Raw genomic sequence first — 21,624 nt, forward strand, 5'->3', positions numbered from 1 at the left:
AAGCACCAAAAAATTCAATCAAAACCTTTCAAGCTACTATACCTAGCCTAAAATTCATATATGATCCAGTCACCTTGACTGAGATCCTAAAGGAGAGAGCCCTCTCCCATCCTTGTATGGCTAGCTATGAGGTTAAGTGGTTTGTGGTTACCCTGGAAGCTTGCCTTCTTCAGCCTGAGGCAAATCTAGGTGATGACATGTCCTACATTAAATTATGAGCCAACAAAAAAAAAATGCCCTATCCTTTGTACATTCACTACATAAGCTTTGGAATTACATCATATTGCGTACCACCACCATAATAGCAAATATTAATCCCATGAAATATTTTCTCACTATTGTATAATGAACCATAAATATGTAAAAATGGGTAGTTATTTTTCCAAAGTTTTACTTACATTTTTCTTCCCCTAAAAGAAATAAATCTCTTATCCTTGCAAATTTCATCGCAGATCTCCCTATAGATTCCCAAGGGTGGCATATCAATGACTCTTTCCCTAACAATACCAAGTTCATCATATCTACATATGACCTCTATTACGGCAACATCCTTCTCTTCCTTCAAACTCATAAGTTTAACCCTCAGCTCACTCACGATGATCGCAGGTGCATCTGACATTAAGCCCCATATTACCTTCTGACGGGGGACATCCCCTATCATTATGGAATCAACACCATTCTTCTTCAATGTATTGTGCTCTAGCAAGCTGAGCAGGTCTTAAATGGCTGCCACAACGGAGCCTATGGTGGCCACCTATTAGGGATGACCACTGCCCAAAAAATCCTCCTTATTGGTTACCTTTGGCCCATCTACGTTTTCAATTGCATTCAAGAAGTGAAGTGATGTGATCATTTCCATATATACACTCATAATGTGCAAGCTCCACCAGCTCTGCTACACCTAGTCATCATCATGGGACCTTTCTACAAATGGGCCATAGAATTTATGACTTGAAACCCACAGTATTCCAACAGCCATAAGTACATTTTGGTCGTCATTGATTACTTCACAAAATGGGCAGAATCCATGCCCACATATAATAACACCATGAAAACCACTGCATATTTTTTCTTTAACCATGTCATCACACGATTCAATCTTCCCAAGGCATTATTCTCAGATCATGGAAAAAACTTTAAGAACGAGATATTTCAAGAACTATCCCAACACCTTAGTTTTTCCCATAAGTTTGCTTCCCCATACTACCCTCAGTCCAATGGCCAAGTACAAGTTGTTAGCAAATTTCTTAAAATAATGTTGCATCATATGGTGAGAAACCATAAAACCAATTGGCATCACATGGTTTTCTCAACCCTATGGACATACTTCACAATAGTTAAATCATACATAGGGTTCACACCATTTAAATTGGTATATGGGGTTGAGGTTGTTCTCCCCATTTAGTGAAAGATCTTTACCTTACCTTCATCCATCCAACTCCTCCCACATACCTCACCTTTAGAGAAAAGGCTAGTACAATTGGAACATATCGATGAAATTCAGTGACAATCCCACCTGCATAACGAAGCCCACAAAAAGAGGACTAAAGCTTCCTTTAAACACAATGCCACCCTTCACTCCTTCATGGAGAAGGATCTAGTACTTCACTATGATGTTTCGAAAGAAGCGTTAAGACCAGGGAAGTTCAAAAAGTTATGGAAGGGACTGAACATTGTTAAACATTTCCTCTTTAAGGGGGCATACATGTTAGCAAAGCTTAATAGGACTTACCTTAAAGACCCCATCAATGGGATCTATCTCAAAAATTTATATCCATGACACTAACAATAGCCCTAAAATATAAATTTATGCACCATGACTTATTTGTATGATGATCACCTCATCATATATGTACACTAACGTCATTCTCTCATCATGTGTCGCAAATGGATCATTCGCCAGCCTTTCATCATGAGTTCATTGATGGTGTTTCTCAATGGTCACAAAACCTCACTAACGTAGTCTCGGCCATATACTCTCCTAAAATGATAACCTTCTATTAGAATGGGCTCTACATCAATTCAACCACTAATAATCAAGAAAAATATGATGCCATTATAGGCCTCTTGGATGATGCCACCCACCTAGGTATTAGTCACCAGCGTGTGTTCCTTGATTCCCACGTTGTTCTATCATAGTTGAATAGAACCTTCAAGGTATGTGACCCATTCCTCTTTCGTAAATATCTGCATGCACAAAGTTTAGCTCATGGTTTTAATCATATTATGTTAGGGTCCAACCCTAACCCCTTTATTTATGTAATAAACCCAAAAGGGTCAAGTCATAGTCATAGTTATTTAAAGAGTCAATAAAGCCCGTATTAATAATTTTAACTGGTTGACCCGCATTTAAGAAAGGGAACACATTTAGTTGCAAATGGGCCATAATTAATAAATAAAGTGGTTAACCCACATTAGGAAAAGGACTATTAGTTATTAGGTTGTTGAAGGTGGTTTAGCTGTAAATAGTCGTAGTTAGAAGGGAAAGATCATCAAGTCTTATTTTGTAATCGAGCTCTACTCTGTTGGAGGTTTCCCCTCAAAGAGGCAAGTGAACATTTCCTTTATCTCTAAATAATAAAATACTTGATGTTTTTCTCATTTTATTCTGTGTTCAGCGTTGTATTTCTTCGCATATTTGGTATTTTGGAGTTCCTCGTAGGTCAAGAGCATAACAAGTGGTATTAGAGCACTTTCCAAGGCTGGTGGTACATCCATTTTTGCATAATTTTGTTTTAGGCTAGAGACATGTTCCAGCGTCTTTAAACCATAGGATCTGTCATTGAGTGCATAAACCTGCAGATTTGGGGAGGCATGCATGCAGGAAATACAAGAGGTGGTCATGCTTATTTGACTCCCTTGTAACCCCTATTGGTTCCCCTTCTAGTAGTAGCACATTAAACAGAACTGTGCATGGACTACACTCCCATGTACCCTATGGGTATATCGGAAGCCACCTAAGCTCAGCTAAAACCTCGCCTTTGATAAATCATTGGTTGTATTGCTACTACAGTACACAGAGAACAACACTTGGGCAGATTACGCGTGCATACAATAGGGTAGTCAGGTAATACAACTAAGGGTATGGTTGATCCTCATTAGTTAGTGCCCTAAAATATTGATCTGAGTACTATTTTTGGACCATTATGTATATTGTGATCTGTATCACCTAACACTCCTTTGTGACCAAAGTTCCATTGGCTCTCTAAAGATCACCCATTATCTTATCTGCCAGATCAGATCCACCAGTTGGGGTTCTATCGCCGCAGTACAATGTAGATATAGCAGTTGGGGTCCTGTCACCATCACACTAATCAGATCCACTAGTTGGGGTTCTACCACCATAGTACAATTCAAATCTAGTAGTTGAGGTTCTGTCACCACTACACCAATCAAATCCACCAGTTGGGGTTTTTCTGCCGCAGTACAACTCACATTTAGTATTTGGGGTTTCGTAGGTAGATCTAACTCTCTGCACATTGAGGCTTGTTGCTACTAGGATCTGGACCCGATTTCCATAGGACATTAGGAAGGATCAAGTTTTCTAGAATTTGGCCACTGCAGTATTGATCCGTGAGGAGCAAAACTCTGTTCAGAGGCTTACAAGATACTTAGCCCATAAAATTCAGGACAATGAAATGATCACTATGGTACCATTCAATGGTCAACCTCATTTTTCTGGCAGTCCCAAAATTTTTCCAAGTGACTTCAAGTGACCGAGATCTGTGTATGGTTGAAACTAGAGCTCAAGTCATGGCTAATGAGAAGATCAAGCGCCTTGAAACAAGGTTTGATTTTTTCAAGGAACAATTGGAAAACATTTCAAAATCTCTTGAACAAGTCACCAAGAGCATGAGGGGGTATCATCAAGAGGCACATAGTATTGATGAACACCTCGAAGGAGAATCTAGCCATCATATTCACTTCCATGGAAATAACCAACATTCCCACCCTCAACCACCCAAGCTAGACATGTATAAATTTGATGGCTCTAATTCGGAAATATGGGTAGCACAAATGGAACAATAGTTCACCATGAATGATATCTTGATGATCAAACTAAATTACGTGTGCGAGCCATTTACTTGGACCAAGAAAGATAGCAATGGTGGCAGTGCCATGTGAAATGTTATCCTGGGAACATAACATGGCACGCGTTCCCAAAATCCCTTTGTGACTGCTTTGATAGAGAATCTAATCTTTTGGGCCGTCTTAGTATGCTTCGATAGATAGGCATAATAAAATACTACATTGTAGCCTTTCAGACATTGGCCTTCAAAACAGAAGGTCTAGGAGATGAATTCTACTTGAAGGGTTTCATCAGTGGTCTCAAAGAGGCCATCCAAGCACATGTTTGGATACATCACCCACCTACATGGATAGATGCTTGCAAAAAGGCTGTCAAGGTAGAACTTACGTTAGCTACCCAGTCTACTCGTCCAAATTTCGTAGCCAAGGGGAGTTCCACCCAGGCTTAGGGCCATACCCAAACACTTAAGGTTCAAAATTCGTCTCGAGCAGAAATGGCTGAAAGAAGAAAAAATGAGTGTGCTACTAATGTGATGAAAAATACTCCCTGGGGCATAAAAGCAATGAACCAAAATTCTTTCAAATTGATTTTACAGATCATAGCTCATTTGAGGAAGCCCCACCCCCCGTGGGGCCAGAGGATGAAGTTGAGGAAGCCCAACAGGACAATGATCTCACAACTATGCTAGATGAACTAGTTATCTCACTACATTCTTTCGTGGGCATTTCTGTGCGCCAAAATCTCAAAATCATAGGCTTTCTTAAACATCGCCCCGTACTAGTATTGATTGATAGTGGCATCACTCATAAATTTATCCATAAGAGAGTCGCCGAAGCTATTCATTGTTTTGGAAGGGATGTCTCTAATTTCCAGGTCCTTATTGCTGATGGGGGGGACAATCAAATGTGAAGGTTGTTTTGAAAATATCAAACTTCATATGGGAGACTACCACCTAAAGACCCACATGTTTGCGATTAACATGGCTGGTTGTGATATTGTCTTGGTTGCTAAATGGGTTCACACACTATGCCCAATCACAATGGATTTCCAAGAGTTATATATGAGCTTTAAGCAAAATGACCACATTCATACACTCCATGGACTCCAGGCAGGTGCTTCTTCTATCATCAGCTCACATCGAATGGAAAGGTTGTTGAAAAGGGGCCATCATGGAGTCATCACCCAGTTTAATCCCATCAAGGCCATAAAATCCACTATTCTTCATATTCATCCTAAGATGTAGCAAGTCTTAAACCGCCATCAGTGGGTATTTGACAAACCTAAAGAGCTTCCACCCTCTAGATGGGAACATGATCATAGCATCCCCTTGGTCCCAAGGACCCAACCACCTAATGTACGCCCATATCGATATCCTTTCACCCAAAAGAATGAAATTGGAAAAATCATGAAGGAACTCCCTGAAGTAGGTGTTATTCATTCTAGCATCAGTCCTTATTCATCACCAGTGGTCATGGTGCTAAAGAAATATGGGGAATGGCACATGTGTCCTTACATTCAAGCCCTCAACAAGCTCACTGTCAAAGACAAATTCCCTATTCCGGTTGTTGATGATCTGCTTGATGAACTACATGGTGCTCAATTCTTTACCATGCTAGATCTTCACTCTGGCTATCACCAAATACACATGAAAGAAGTAGACATTCCCAAGACTTCTTTCCGAACTCATGAAGGCCATTATGAATCCTTGGTTATGCCATTTTATCTCTATAATGCTCCATCTACTTTTCAAATCCTCATGAATCACCTGTTGAAACCATATCTCAGAAAATTTGTCCTCATTTTCTTTGATGAAATTCTCATGTACAGCCTAAACTAGGAAAAACATCTTCATCATGTAGACCTAATCCTGCAACTACTCTAGAATCACAAATTATTTGTCAAATTTTCCAAGTTCTCTTTTGGTGTGGAATAAGTAGAGTATTTGGGACACATTGTGGGTCATGAAGGTGTCAAGGTTGATCCCAAAAATGTACAAGCAATGCAATATTGGCCCCGACCAAAAACCTTGAAGAGTTTGAAGGGATTCTTGGGTCTCACTAGCTACTATCGCAAATTTGTCCACAATTATGGTCACATTACTATACCCCTCACTAACCTTCTCAAGAAAAATTCATTCCTCTAGATTGATGCAACACAAAAGGCATTTGTGGCTCTCAAATAGGCCATGTGTTCCACTCCAATATTGGCACTACTTGACTTCACCAAATCTTTTGTGATTGAATGTGATGCTTCTGGTATTGGTATTCATGTTGTCTTAATGTAGGAAGGTCAATCGTTGGCTTTCACCAGCCAACAACTAAGTGGGAAACATCTGGGACAATCTACTCATGAGCAAGAGATGATGGCCATCTTACATGTAGTAGATACCTGACGACCATACTTACTGGGTAGATGTTTCCAAATCTGCACAGACCATCAAAGCCTAAAATATTTTTGGAGAAACCTCTATCCTCGCCACAGAAAAATAAATCACTGAAAAATGTTGGGATATGATCATGAGATAAATTACAATAAAGGGCATGACAATGTAGTAGCAGATGCTTTATCACACCAATTTGAGGATGAAAGCACCCTGCTATCAATCTCTCTTCCCATACCAGATTGGATTGAAGAAGCTCGCAAGGAATGGTTTTTTCACCCCTCTCTCCCAACTTATTAATAACTTGAGAGAAGATCCTAATTCCTAAGTTGGCTACTCTTGGAACGATGAGATTCTCTGCTACAAGGATAGAGTAGTTATATCACCGAAATCCACCCTCAAAACTCGCATTTTGGCAAAGTTGCACTCATCACCCACTGCAGGGCATGTAGTCTTTTAGAAGACACTCATCATTCTTTCTTTTGGATGGGCATTAAAAATGGAATTCTTACTTTTGTAGCTAAATGTGATGTGTGTCAACGCCACAAAGGAGAAACATTCAAGTTACTAGGAACCTTACAACCATTGCCAATCCCTACCTCTGTCTAGATGGACGTTTCTATGGATTTCATTACTGGTCTCCCAAAGTTGGACAACAAATCTATCATCATGGTGGTTTTGGGTAGAATTTCTAAATATGTTCATTTTTGCGCCCTACCCGACCCTGATTTACCCCCACTTTGGTGGCTCAAGATTTCATTGACCAAATCCTCAAACTGCATGGCATGGCAACTTCCATTGTGACTAATCATGACCCAACTTTCACCAGAAAATTTTGACAATAACTTTTCAAGCTACGAGGCACCCAACTCCATCTAACTATTAGCTATCATCCCCAAACTGATGGTCAAACTGAGGCAGTCAAAAAATGTTCGGAGACATATCTAAGGTGCTTCACTTAATAAAAGAAACATTAATGGGTATAGTTTCTACCTTTATCTGAATGGTGGTATAATACTAACTATCATGAAGCCACCAAGATGACTCCATATGAAGCAGTCTATGGCCAACTCCCACCTTCACCTATTTCTTATATCCCTAGAGGCTATAAGGTGCAAGCAGTTGATAAAATCCTACAGAACCATGTCACCATACTAACTCATCTCAAAGATAATCTCCATCGAGCTCAGAATCGAATGAAGTAATATGCAGACCAACATCGTTCAGAGAGCACATTTTAAGAAGGGGATTAGGTATTCCTATGGCTGCAAGCATATATGAAAACATCACTCAAAGAAAAGGGCTACTAGAACTTAGCTCCAAAATTCTATGACCTTATCAAATACTTCATCGCATTGGAGCAGTAGCCTAAAAGCTGGCCTTGCCACCAACTTCAAAAATCCATCTAGTCTTCCACGTATCATGCCTCGAGAAAGTGGTGGGGAGAAATTGAAAAATTGAAACCAATCTACCCAAATTGGATGAGGAAGGTTCACTCTGGCTCCAACCAGAACAGGTCCTCGATACTCATGAAATACATCTGTGCAGTCGCACGATCAAGGAACCCCTCATCAAGTGGAAACACACCTCTCCAGAAGATGAGACCTGGGAACCAGCCACTATTCTTCAGTAGTTTCCATAGCTTCAATCTTGAGGACAAGGTTGCTTTTGATGGGGGAGGGAATGTTAGGGTCCAACCATAACCCCTTTTTCTATGTAATAAACCCAATAGGGTCGAGTCATAGTCATAGTTAGTTAAACATTCAATAAAGCCCATATTAATAATTGTAATTGGTTGACCCACATTTAAGAAAGGGACCAGAGTTAGTTGCAAAGGGGCCATAATTAATAAATAAATTGGTTAACCCATGTTATGCAAAGGACCACTAGTTGTTAGGTTTCTTAAGGTCATTTAGCTATAAATAGTCATAGTTAGAAGGAAAATATCATTGAGTCTTATTTTGTAATCGAGCTCTACTCTGCTAGAGGTTTCCCCCTCAAAGAGGCAAGTAAACATTGCCTTTATCTCTGAATAATAAAATACTTGTTGTTTTTCTCATTTTATTTTGTGTTCTAGGCCATATTTCTTCACATATTTGGTATTCTAGAATTTATCATAGGTCAAGAGCATAGCCTATTACATTTTTACATATACCGACAAATCAAAATCATGTACTTGACTTCATAGCTAATGACCTAGACTTGTGTTTATCACATATACATCACCATCGAGACACATAAGGCATAAAAAACATATCCATCTAATAAATGAAAAAATACATCACATGTAAACATAAGACACATCATGAGAGCCACAAAAATAAACTTTTATATATATAGATCATAATCAAAAAATATATGTACACATATATATATGCTAGCCAATGCTTGAAAAAATGAGTCATCAAAAGAGGAGCATCCTCATAATGGGTTCTTCCTCTGGTACATGCAATAAAATACATCTATGGATGGGGTCCAACATCCCTATCCCCCTTGCATCCCCTACATGAGGCCCTCCTTCCTCACCCGATGTTGGAGCCAAAATAGGACAAGCAGTCGACACTACCAGCACTAACCTATGAAGGACATGGCACCTTGCTCTATCCTGGGCTGTCATCCTCTCCATGTTATCCTCATCTAGAATCACCTAGCCAGCCTTAGGAATCCCTTGGAGTAGGGTTGTCGTGCGATCCCAAGAATCCTCATAAATCCCTTCGCACACCTCTACACCCTCAGCACACTCCCGCAGTCTCTCTATCTCAGACCGAAGAGATGAAACCCCCCCCCCCCCCCCGCTAGAGAGGCCACCTATCTCTATACATCGACACTAAGCCACCCTCTTAGAGTCCTTCTCCACCCTGTCATCTCTTTGCCACCACATCCCACCTACTGCACCTTCTCGACTTGGACGATGAGGATCGTTTCCCACTAACCTAGAAAATGAACGTCAGGTAGGTCCCACATATGCAATCAAAAGTACATGGTATCAGTATGGACATATATCATACATCATAAAATACATGTAAATCATCATAATGCAGAAGACAACACCACATACCTACTAGGCCTTAAGCATTTCCTAGGGGTAATCCCATCTCTGGATCTCACGGAAATCCACGCCAATGTAGGGAAGCTTAAGAATCTCCTGAGGGTTGGATAACCTCAAACCCTCAACCATGGGCATCCAATACCCCATATCTCACCCTCACTTTCCTAGGGAATCACTGGTGCACATTGATGAATCCGTGGAATTGTCCATGGCCCTGACGACATCGCCAGCACTAGGCATAACATCATGACCCTCTCATATAAAATGTTGCAAATAACACTACATAACAAAAGATCCGTACCTCACCCCTGCGAACCTATGTAAGATGAGTCTTCATCCTCCTATGGAGGAAGCCTTCCCAATCATAAAACACACCTCCCTAAAGTCTCTAGAATATAGCAGGTTATGGCCCTCAAATGCAATGGGGGTTGTTGTATTATCATAGCTGACATTTCACACTCAGCCATGTCCAGGATTGCATCAATATGAATACACCCCTCTTGAAAAGGATTGACTCCATAGTGTACCTTAGCCCATGTAGCTAGGTCTAGCCAACTAAAAGGCAACGGTATTAGTAGTACCTCACCTTGAGGCACTAGTCTTGTCACAAAGTAAACATCCACCTCGGTGGTGAATGTCACATCTCAGGCCAAGATGTCCAATGCCTGTCAGTCTGGCTGTCATCTATTAATCATGAAACGCAGGAAGTCCTCCTGCAATCTCAACAAATGGTTTGCAATGAACATCAACAACCCCAATCTGGCTAGCAATGTTGCAGCCTGCGCAACACCCACCAATGCTACGTGAATGCGGTCCCAATCTTACCCATGCCATGTCATACCCATCCTACCCAAAGCATGAAAAAATTTAAAAAACAGCCTCAAAGCTAGTTTTTTTTTTATCATCATCACACACCCGTTTTTAGAATAGTTGTGTGGTCATGCATCAGTTCCTAATACAAGCATGTGACACCACACTGCAATTTCCTATACAATCATGCACACTACACGATTTTTCCCTTTCTACCCATGAGAACGTCAACCCTTTGTCGCGTCTCTATTTTTTGTGTAAATACATGAGCACGCAACTATTTCTTACACAATCATGTGCGTCACACATCTGTCACCCAAAAATATACTAGCTCCTTGAGATGAAGATTGTTATCACTAAAAATTGATCATCAAGCCTAATTTACTAGATGGATCAAAGTGCACCATGTAAAGCCAATTTTACCATAGTAAAATTGCTTTCACTGTGAGAAATTACTTAATAAACCACCTTTGTTGGGTGATTTATAGTTAAACCCATGAAGAATAATTAAATAAATCACTATTTATTTGATTTTCTTCTAGGCATACTTAATTAAATCATTGTTCAGTTATTATTCCTTGTCACATTTGACACAATTATGAAAAATCAACAGATAAATAATTAATTATCTTATTTTTCTCTAGGAATGATTAATTAATCACTAATTAATTATTATTCTTTGTGAAATTTGACTAAATCCCTCAAGAATAATTAAATAAATCATTATTTTTTTATTATTCCTTAACCAATTTCTTGAGATGATAAATATATCATTTATTTATTTATTATTTCTAAATAAAAATTTAAATACGTTTTCCCTCCTAACCAAATATATAAAATATTCGAAGTGGTTATTCCAAGAATGGGGTTAATAATATTTTATTATTCCTCATTATTCAAGGATAACTCAATATTTTGTTATAAATAGAAGGGTTTTCCATTCATTATTCACTTTTGATTATTTTCATTGTTGCAGTCACTCTATAACTCTGATTATTTTCATTGTAGCACACCATTATTTGTGGATTTAGGCATTATAGAGGAGAGAGACTCTACACAAGCTGAAGAAGTTTGGGGATAGCCAAGAACTTATACCGTAGAGGGGGGCTAGTAAAATTTATTTGTTCCCTTCACAGGTGTTATAATAAAAACTATTCTTTGTATATATAGTTTCCATTGGATGATTGAAGTTATTACTATTTCTTTTTGTTGTTTGACTATGATTGTGGCATAGATCAGAATTTTGGCAGGTTTTGTTTCTATTAGTTGTTGTAGATCTACAATGTCTAATAGCCATTTATATTGTTGAGATTGTTTGTCATCCACAATCTTAAGTGGGTTATTTTCATACATATTTGAGAAGAAAACACTACAACAAAATTACTGACTCCACTGGGGAATTGATGATTGTCACTAACAAATTGGCAATTCCACTGGTTTTATACATCAGATCTAGAAACCTGGGTGACCTTCAGTTTTTGGCTTAGGGTTTCTTATTTTCTCAGTCTCTTAATGTTTCCTAGCTTTTTAACCCTATATCTGTTAAAGTTTTTACTTCCGCAAGTTCTCTGGTCTTTTGCGTAGGTCACAAGAACCAGCCGCAACAAAGATTACAATTTTTTTTTAGATTTTTCGACTGAGAATCAAGGAGAAGAAATCATAGTTTTTAGCCCAAAAGGTGCAATCTGGATTCCAGAGTGCACCTTTCAACCCAAAAAGTGATATCTCACCTAAAAATAGGTCAGTACCTGCGATTTTAGGGCTTCTGGGTTTTTATCAGATCTGTTTCTGAGTTTTGTCGAGAGTTGTCTGCTAGATTGTTTGACCTCTACCTCATCCCTCTTAGGACTTGATCTACTCTGATTTACTCGTTGAAGTGGAGTTTAGCCCCTAGGGCTTCTAGTACATATCCACCTTTATAGGAGGAGTTTAGCTCAGTGACTAGTATGAGCTTCTATAGCACTTTCAGCCATATTTTCTAGATCTGTACCCTTCTGTTTCAGATCTATAAAGATAGGTTGTCACCATCCATATATTCATATTAAACCTTGTTTTATCATTAGCCTTAGGGTCTAGTCAGGGTGACTAGGTGTTTCACCCATCTCCCTATCTTTTTACAACAATCTTCCTCTCTAATTTTTTGTTGTTGCTGCACCACTTTCCAGCAACCTAGTGTCATTTGATCCTAGTCACACCGAAAATTAGATATCTTGACCTTTTGAGTGTGTTTTCCATTGATTTAGCCATCAACCAAAAAAATGTTTGTAAAACCAGTTTGGGTGGGGTTTAGTTAATTGTTTTTCTATTCATTTTCTATTGTTAATTTTAGGTTTTTTTCAACAATCTTTTTTCCTTTTTACAAACATGGTCTAAGCTTAATCAATAAATACACTTGCACATACAAGCACACCTTAAGCGAAGGGTGCTTAGTTTACACCACCAAGCCAAGACTTAACATAATAAATTTATCTCCCCTCATCGATACAAAGGCATATTGTTGATCTTCCCTCACCATTTTTGTGTCACATGTGTCTTACCACCATTACTCCACTAAGGCATTTTTTGCGGAGACTCTTAGGCATTCATCCCCAGTTTCCACTTGGGCATATTACTCCTCCCCGCCAAGTTCAAGTTCATAGCCCTCTGAGTCCCCATACGAGCTATTCTCCTAGTTCTTCTGATTACTCATCTGATTCTAAGCCTCCTTCACCGCATATCATCACCATGTCTAGACCCATAGTTGGTGCAGGAACCCAACCTTGTGTTGGCTCTGGTTCTATCCCAGTAGTCACATCTAGAGGAACAGTCTCAGGAACCATTCCGACAGCCCCCATGCTCCCTTTTATGGCTGGGAAGTCTGTCGAAATTTAGCCATTTGATAAACAAACCCATACACCTCACTGCTAGTTGGCCTGCTATGTTGACTAAGCTTCCATCAGACATCCCAAAGTTTGAGGGTAATGCTGGAGAGGATCCTACTAACCATGTCCGCTCCTTCCACATGTGGTGTTTGTCCAACTCCATTATCAATGACTCCATTCATCTTCGGCTCTTCCAATGCACACTCACTAAAGACACAACAAAATGGCATGTAGACCAGCCCGTCGCATCTCATTCCATTTTCGTGACACTTGCTAAAGCGTTCCTCTCATATTTCCAATTACCTCTCTGGTACAACATTGGTACAGAGATATTGACCTCATTCTGTTAGTCCTCCGCCACTCGCCTATCTGACCATGTTCAAGAGTGGTATAGAAGGAGGAGCACATGTCGTGTCCCACCCTTTGAATATCATCTCTATCTAGATTTGTTTCTTAGGAGCCTTTTAGCACCCATTGGAAAAGATGTCATGTCCCATTTTCCTTAGACCGAGGAAGAAGATCTTCAAACAACTCTAAGATATGACTTGATTTATGCGCAACTCGGTTATGTCTATATCGTTATTCTAGACATCCCCCATCCTGGAGGTGCCAATGCACCAGGGACATCTCACACCACTGACGGTATCTTTGGAACCCTTTCACACCCTTCACCATATATTCATAAAAGTTATGGCTATCTGCAATGGGCACCAGTTCCTCTAACACTCATTCCCCTCCTGCTAGCAACATGTTTTTAGGGCCCCAATCTATCTACCAAATTGATGCTCCTCCTTATGCATATTTGAGCGCTCCAGCCCCTCAAGAATTAACTTCACAGCATCCCATGCATCCTCCACCCCAGCGGCCACTGCCCTCTTAGGGTCAAGTGTTTCTGCAACAGAGTGTGACCAATCCCCAAAATTCAAAGAAAAAGAATAAGGGGAAGGGTAACTAGGGTAACTAGGGTAATCAAGGTAATCAGCTTAGTGAACCCACATAGAACCAACCTAGCACTAACAACTAGCAATAGGGCATCCATATCAAGAAGAAAAAGGCTATTCGTATGGACAAGCCTTGTGCATGTTGTGGTGTACATGGCCATTATACACATGAGTTTCCTCTTTTACCCCAAATCCGCCAAATGTGGGAAGCTTAAGAAACTTCTAGAGGTCAGAAATCACCTCAGAATCATGCACCATCTCAACCGGCAGTGCTTACAAATCCTTTCCCTCAGCAAGGATTTGTTGTTGCTCAACCCCAACCAAGTCAATTATCCCATTGCCCCCAACCTTGTAGCCCCGGTGACTACTAGATACTTATGATGAATTTTGATGAAGTTAACCCCTCTGATATCAACCTGAAAACTCAGTCGTGTCAATATGACAAGACATCGACTTCGTATGCCACTGAGTCCAAAACCAAAGAATATATTGAGCCTCTTACAACACAAAATGGTCCCCTACATATCCCTCAACCTAATTTTGAGGCCATTCCCAAGATCCCAAAGGGATCATTACACCGTAATGTGCCTTCTAACTGAGCTTCCCATACATACAATATAATACATGACTTGGCGCAATCGCCTGCCACCATGTCGACGCTGGAAGTACTCCAGTCATGCCCATCTCAAAATAAATCTCTACTAACTACCTTAGGCACAATAGATCCTTCTGACAATCATTTGATTTTCTAACCTGTTGATACATCAGAATATCCCCCACTTCCTTCATTAGTTTCTTTCGAGATACAAGTCCGAGTTCATATTGCGATCATCTCCCGATGCATTATTGATGAAGGTGCATCCCCCTGTGTGATGTTTGCTACCATTTGGAAACAATTTAAGTCACCTGAGTTGTCCCCCTCCACCATCACTTTGCGTGCTTGGGACGAACACTCCTCCTAACCTCTTTGCATGTACGCAACTATACAGTGACCCTTGCGGGTAAGACTATTCACATCGACATTGAGGTTATTGATACCCCTTTGGATTAAAATATTCTCTTACGTCATAGTTACACATATGCCATGTCACTGGCCGTGTCTATGGTGTTCTGCAAGATGTGCTTCCACCATGAAGGGAGGATCATTACCATCGATCAGTTGTCTTACTATGAGTCGGCATCTGTGGCCTCCTCAAAGTCCATTATTCCATCAATGTTAGATAAGCAGTCTTTAACTCCTCTTACCAGTGTTTCATCCAGATTCTATAAAGATTCCTTATTGTTGGTTGTTTTCCCTGGTCTGCCCCCTCTCATCTCAGAGCCTAACTCTATGAGTGTTTTCATTTTACAAGTGTCACAGGTTTCCCTCAAGAAGTTTGGTACATCTGATCCAATACAATCTCCTTAGCACCCTGATGAGCCCCAAATTTGGTAACTTATTGGGCTCATTTGGCCTAATTATCCTTGTTCAATCCTTCATTTTTCATAGCTTATGAATTATTTTTCAGTATGTTTATGTCATTTGTACGAATAAGTGTAGTCACTCTTCCTAGGTGGCTAACACGTGCTCATTTCACGTTTTTTGACACATGTTGGAGCAAAACCGAGCAATCATGGGCTAGAAGATAGCCAAGCTTGGGGTGAGGATTCGTAGGGGGGTTGTCTATGGCATTAAATAGCCTTCCTCAAGATCTTCACCCCCAACTCTGAGCTCCAAAGGCCACCAAAACCGGATCTAGAAGGCAGCCAAGCAGATTTTGTAAGGAGCTGTCTACTCACAGTTTGGGCAGCCAAGTCCCATAGATTTAGGAGGCCAGCTAGGGCCCTCGTGGTGTATAAATGTTAATGCCTCAGCCTTCGTGAGGGACTTTTGGAAACCATTGCATATTTTGAACTACAGTTTTGTTAGCTCTACTTTGTTCTCTTGTAGCCATTTTGGGCATAACTCTTGACTTATGACTATTTTTTGATAATGAGAAGCAGCCCGATTTTATATCTACTCTGAGTTTTCTATAGGAGCCATAGCTCTCAGGGTTGGGCCCAACCTGAGAGCCTAGGGCTTCCTTTTTGTACTATTACCTTTCCTTTATGCACCGTAGTTTTCCTTTTATGCATTTGAAACGTATTTCTGTTGGGCAGATTTAGTTGTGTTGGTTAAATAGGTTACTGTTTATGAATAAAATTGCTTCAGATGTTTAAAATAGATTGGTAGGATAATAACAGGAAAAAAGGGTCAACAACACTCTCTGTTTCGCCTCATCCTTATTGGATCAGGGGCTGGAATTGAATAAGCAGTGTTGCCCCAACAAAAACACTAGTTTTCTTGACCATGCAATCCTTAGTGTACTATTTTCATTTGCAGAAGTTAGTTATGGGTTTAGATCTCTGAAATGTTTCTTTGCATGATTGATGTACATGGTTTTCTTTCCAAATAAAGGTGTTGTTCATTCGTTTTATTGACAGTTATATTAGATTAGCTAGGACTTTGATCATTTGTAAGATGTTGATTCGGTTAAATGTACATTGTGCAGGGCATCTCTACCACTCTCTCATCTGCCTAAGCTTCATCAGAGCCAGTTGTTCCATCTCCTAGCTAGGTTCCTCATCTCACATCTGTCCTCTTGCCCACATAACCCTACCTTTTTGTGCAATCATTGTTTCAACCTTCTTTGAGCCAATTTAGCCATCTACACCTTCTCACCACTCCATCCACCAGTCCCTGGGCCACTTCAGACCCCTATCCTACCTCCATATCCCTTCATGCATCTTCCCTCGCTCACCCATCCTCCAAAATCCAATTTTTAAACATCCTGTAGAAATTTCTGAACATCCTGTAGAAATTCTTGAACATCCTGTAGAACCCCTGCAGACTTCCTGTAGAAGCTCACAAATGAAGTTTCTTGATATCCAACCTTTGTGAAACTCTCTGGAAGGGTGCTAGGGAATCCTTAGATCCTCTCTGAACCTTCCCGACCTCTTCCAAGCATTTCTCCTCCTTGATCCACCCCTGCACAGTCAAAGAACAGTGAAAGCATATGCATGATGAAACTGACGACTTAATCAAAAATACAAAAAGATGTTTTCTTCAAATAGAGGTAGTCTAGACACATGTATTTTACCTTCATAGAAGTAATGGCATCTCTTCCAGTAGTTTGCATTCTCTCCTTTGCATCAGTAGGACTAGCTGGTAGAATTAGGGTTTGCTAGGGTTTGCGTTACTTTTTGGCTTTCAGTTCTTTCCGCAAGTAGATTAGCTTCCTTTGAGTTAGCTTTCGTCCATCAGTTAAAAAGCTTCTTCTAAGAGCTCATAGAAGTTGGCTTAAGCCCCTAGCAGACTTGTGTCAGCTAACCAAGTGACAACTGCGGCAAGAGCTAGTACTTGTGCATACAGCACCATCGCTTCCAAGTTTGTTACGAACTACCGGGTTGATAAAAGTAAAGAAGGGAGTCCCAGGAGTTGCAGCATTATTGCTGCAATACTGGAGCCCACCATCTTTAATCAACAACGTCTTACAAATGATCAAAGTCCTAGCTAATCTAATCTAATTGTCAATAAAACGAATGAACAACAGCTTTATTTGGAAAGAAAACCATGTACATCAATCATGCAAAGAAACATTTCAGAGATCTGAACCCATAACTAACTTCTGCAAATGAAAACAATACACTAAGGATTTCATGGTCAAGCAAACTAGTGTTTTTGTTGGGGCAGCACTGCTTCTTCAATTCCAGCCCCTGATCTAATAAGGATGAGGCAAAACAGAGAGTGTTGTTGACCCTTTTCTTGGATCTTTATTCCTATTATTATCCTACCAATCCATTTTAAACATCTGATGCAATTTTATTCATAAACAGTGACCTATTTAACCAACATAACTAAATCTGCCCAACAGAAATACGTTTCAAATGCATAAAAGGAAAACTACGATGCATAAAGGAAAGGTAATAGTACCAAAAGGAAGCCCTAGGCTCTCAGGTTGGGCCCATCCCTGAGAGCTATGGCTCCTATAGAAAACTCAGAGTAGATATAAAATCGGACTGCTTCTCATTATCAAAAAATAGTCATAAGTCAAGAGTTATGCCCAAAATGGCTACAAGAGAACAAAGTAGAGCTAACAACACTGTAGTGCAAAATATGCAATGGTTTCCAAATGTTAAGGCCTCAGCCTTCGTGAGGGACTTTTGGAAACCATTGCATATTTTGCACTACAGTGTTGTTAGCTCTACTTTGTTCTCTTATAGCCATTTTGGGCATAGCTCTTGACTTATGACTATTTTTTGATAATGAGAAGCAGTCCGATTTTATATCAACTCTGAGTTTTCTATAGGAGCCATAGCTCTCAGGGTTGGGCCCACCCTGAGAGCCTAGGGCTTCCTTTTTGTACTGTTACCTTTCCTTTATGCATCGTTGTTCTCCTTTGATGCATTTGAAATGTATTTCTGTTGGGCAGATTTAGTTGTGTTCGTTAAATAGGTCACCGTTTATGAATAGAATTGCTTCAGATGTTTAAAATGGATTGTAGGATAATAACAGTAATAAGCTCCAAAAAAGGGTCAACAACACTCTCTGTTTCACCTCATCCTTATTTGATCAGGGGCTGGAACTGAAGAAACAGTGTTGCCCCAACAAAAACACTAGTTTGCTTGACCATGCAATCCTTAGTGTACTGTTTTCATTTGCAGAAATTAATTATGGGTTTAGATCTCTGAAATGTTTCTTTGCATGATTGATGTACATGGATTCCTTTCCAAATAAAGCTGTTGTTCATTCGTTTTATTGACAGTTAGATTAGATTAACTAGGACTTTGATTATTTGTAATACGTTATTGATTTGGTTAAATGTACATTGTGCAGGGCATCTCTACCACTCTCTCGTCCGCCTAACCTTCATCAGAGCCAGCTGTTCCATCTCCTATCTAGGTTCCTCATCTCACATTTGTCCTTTTGCCCACGTAACCCTACCTTTTTGTGCAATCATTGTTTCACCCTTCTTTGAGCCAATTTAGCCACCGACACCTTCTAACCACTCCATCCACCAGTCCCTGGGCCACTTCAGACCCCTATCCTACCTCCATATCCCTTCATGCATCTTCCCTCACTCACCCATCCTCCAAAATCTGATTTTTTAACATCCTGTAGAAATTTCTGAACATCCTGTAGAAATTCCTGAACATCCTGTAGAACCCCTGCAGACTTCCTGTAGAAGCTCGCAAATGAGGTTTCTTGATCGCCAAACTTTTTGAAACTCTCTGGAAGGGTGTTAGGGACTCCTTAGACCCTCTCTAAACCTTCCCGACCTCTTCCAAGCATTTCTCCTCCTTGATCCACCCCTGCACAGTCAAAGAATAGTGGAAGCATATGCATGATGAAACTGACAACTTAATCAAAAATACAAAAAGATGTTTTCTTCAAATAGAGGTAGTCTAGACACATGTATTTTACCTTCATAGAAGTAATGGCATCTCTTCCAGTAGTTTTCATTCTCTCCTTTGCATCAGTAGGACTAGCTGGTAGAATTAGGGTTTGTTAGGGTTCGCGTTACTTTTTGGCTTTCAGTTCTTTCCGCAAGTAGGTTAGCTTCCTTTGAGTTAGCTTTCGTCCATCAGTTAAAAAGCTTCTTCTAAGAGCTCATAGAAGTTGGCTTAAACCCCTAGCGGACTTGTGCCAGCTGACCAAGTGACAGCGGTGGCAAGAGCTAGTACTTGTGCATACAGCACCATCGCTTCCAAGTTTGTTACGAACTACCGGGTTGATAAAAGTAAAGAAGGGAGTCCCAGGAGTTGCAGCATTATTGCTGCAATACTAGAGCCCAACATATTTTTGGCGCTGTTGCCGGGGAAGCGTCAGAGTATTTGTGATTTCTTCTTTTCTTCTATTTTCCTGCTCTCACCTTTCGCTAAATAGTTTATTTCATTTCCATTCTGCAATTTCATTTCTGCAAAAGTAAAGTAGACATTTCCTACTTTCATATATTAGACTTTCAATTCTACAAGCGTAAAATAGAATTTCAATTTTGCAAGCGTAAAATAGAATCTCAATTTTGCAAGCGGAGCCTAGTATCTGCTTCTCGCAATTTGATTTCAGCAGAGTAGATTAGTCCTTTCCTGCTTTCATTTCAATTCCGCATTTTCATTCCCACAAGATAGATTCTAGTTAGTTGCAATTCCATATGTTTCAGTTTTGCAGGTACAAGCAGAGAAAAAGAAAAAACAACCAAAAATCCTTTCATGCCTCGCAGGAACACAGATAATACTAGAAAATTCCTACCCAACACCCCCACCACTTCACTGAGTCACCCTTCTCTCTTCTTTCGTGGAAGTGATCCAGAAGAACCTATAGGTGAACCTCCTGACATATACAAATATCCTATAACAGAAGAAGAGCAAGGAAACATTCCTATTGACACCATTGCTGACAACAAAAATGGTCGAAACGATGACGAGAGAATAGAAGGTACCTTTCCCATCCGAGAGACTAACGGGGACATGAAAATGAAGAACATAAGTCCCTCGGCCTTACCTCATTTCCATGGATTGACCACTGAAGACCCTGATACCTTCTTGTTTGAGTTTGTTGTCCTTTGTCGAACCTATGATTATACAGAAGATGAGAAAAAATTGAAACTCTTTCCCTCTACCCTCAAGGATGCAGCATTACGCTGGTTCATGGGGTTACCTGGAAACAGTATCACCACTTGGGCTCAGATGCAGCAAGCTTTCAATACCAAATACTGGGACTACTGTAGGTCCAAGGAAACCAAGGGAGAAATCTTTCGGATGACCATGGGAAGCGATGAGTCTTTATAAGATTACGAGGAAAGGTTCCAACTTAGCTATAAACGGGCCAGGTGCACACTTGACCCGGAATCCCTAAAGCTGGTTCTGCTCCGAGGAGTCCCTGAAGACCTTCTAGATACCCTTCACATGCTAGCTGAGGGAGACATCTACCAACTGCCTTATGAGGACATAAAGACTATGTTTAGAAACCACTCTAGGGCAGCCCGGAAAAGAGATAGGGGAAACCCACTTTTAGCTAGTACCACCTTCTCCAAGCATGAGTTTGCTAACCAGATGGAAGACCTCAAGAGTGAGATGAGACAGACTATTGCCATGGAACTTGATACCTTCCAAATTCAGCAAAAGAAAGAGGAAGCTGAGAGGGCTTTGGCCATCTTCTGTCCCAGGTGTACGAGGAAACACCCTAAGAACGAGTGTCCATTACACTCAGTAGAGGTATGTTTCATTTGTGAGGAGGACCACCCCACAAACCAATGCCCAACCTTACCAGGATTTAAATCCATATACCAAGGGACTGAGGCACCCACTGAACCTCTCTACTTCCTCAACCAAAGGAGGCTGCATGGACCTAGACCTTACCAGCAGGGGATGCAAGGGACATCCCAAGCTTATTATAACCCCAACCAGTCTGCTCACATGCCTTCATGGGGTCCCACTGCTCATCCTACCTGGTCTACACCTCCTCTGTGGTCTTATCCTCCTCAATACTATGCTCAACCCACTGCTCATTCGTTTCACTCACATGTCCAGCCACA

The sequence above is a fragment of the Pinus tabuliformis genome, chromosome 9, assembly GCF_031772625.1.
Source record: "Pinus tabuliformis cultivar Carrire ecotype Pingquan chromosome 9, CPIR1, whole genome shotgun sequence".
Taxonomy (NCBI): domain Eukaryota; kingdom Viridiplantae; phylum Streptophyta; class Pinopsida; order Pinales; family Pinaceae; genus Pinus; species Pinus tabuliformis.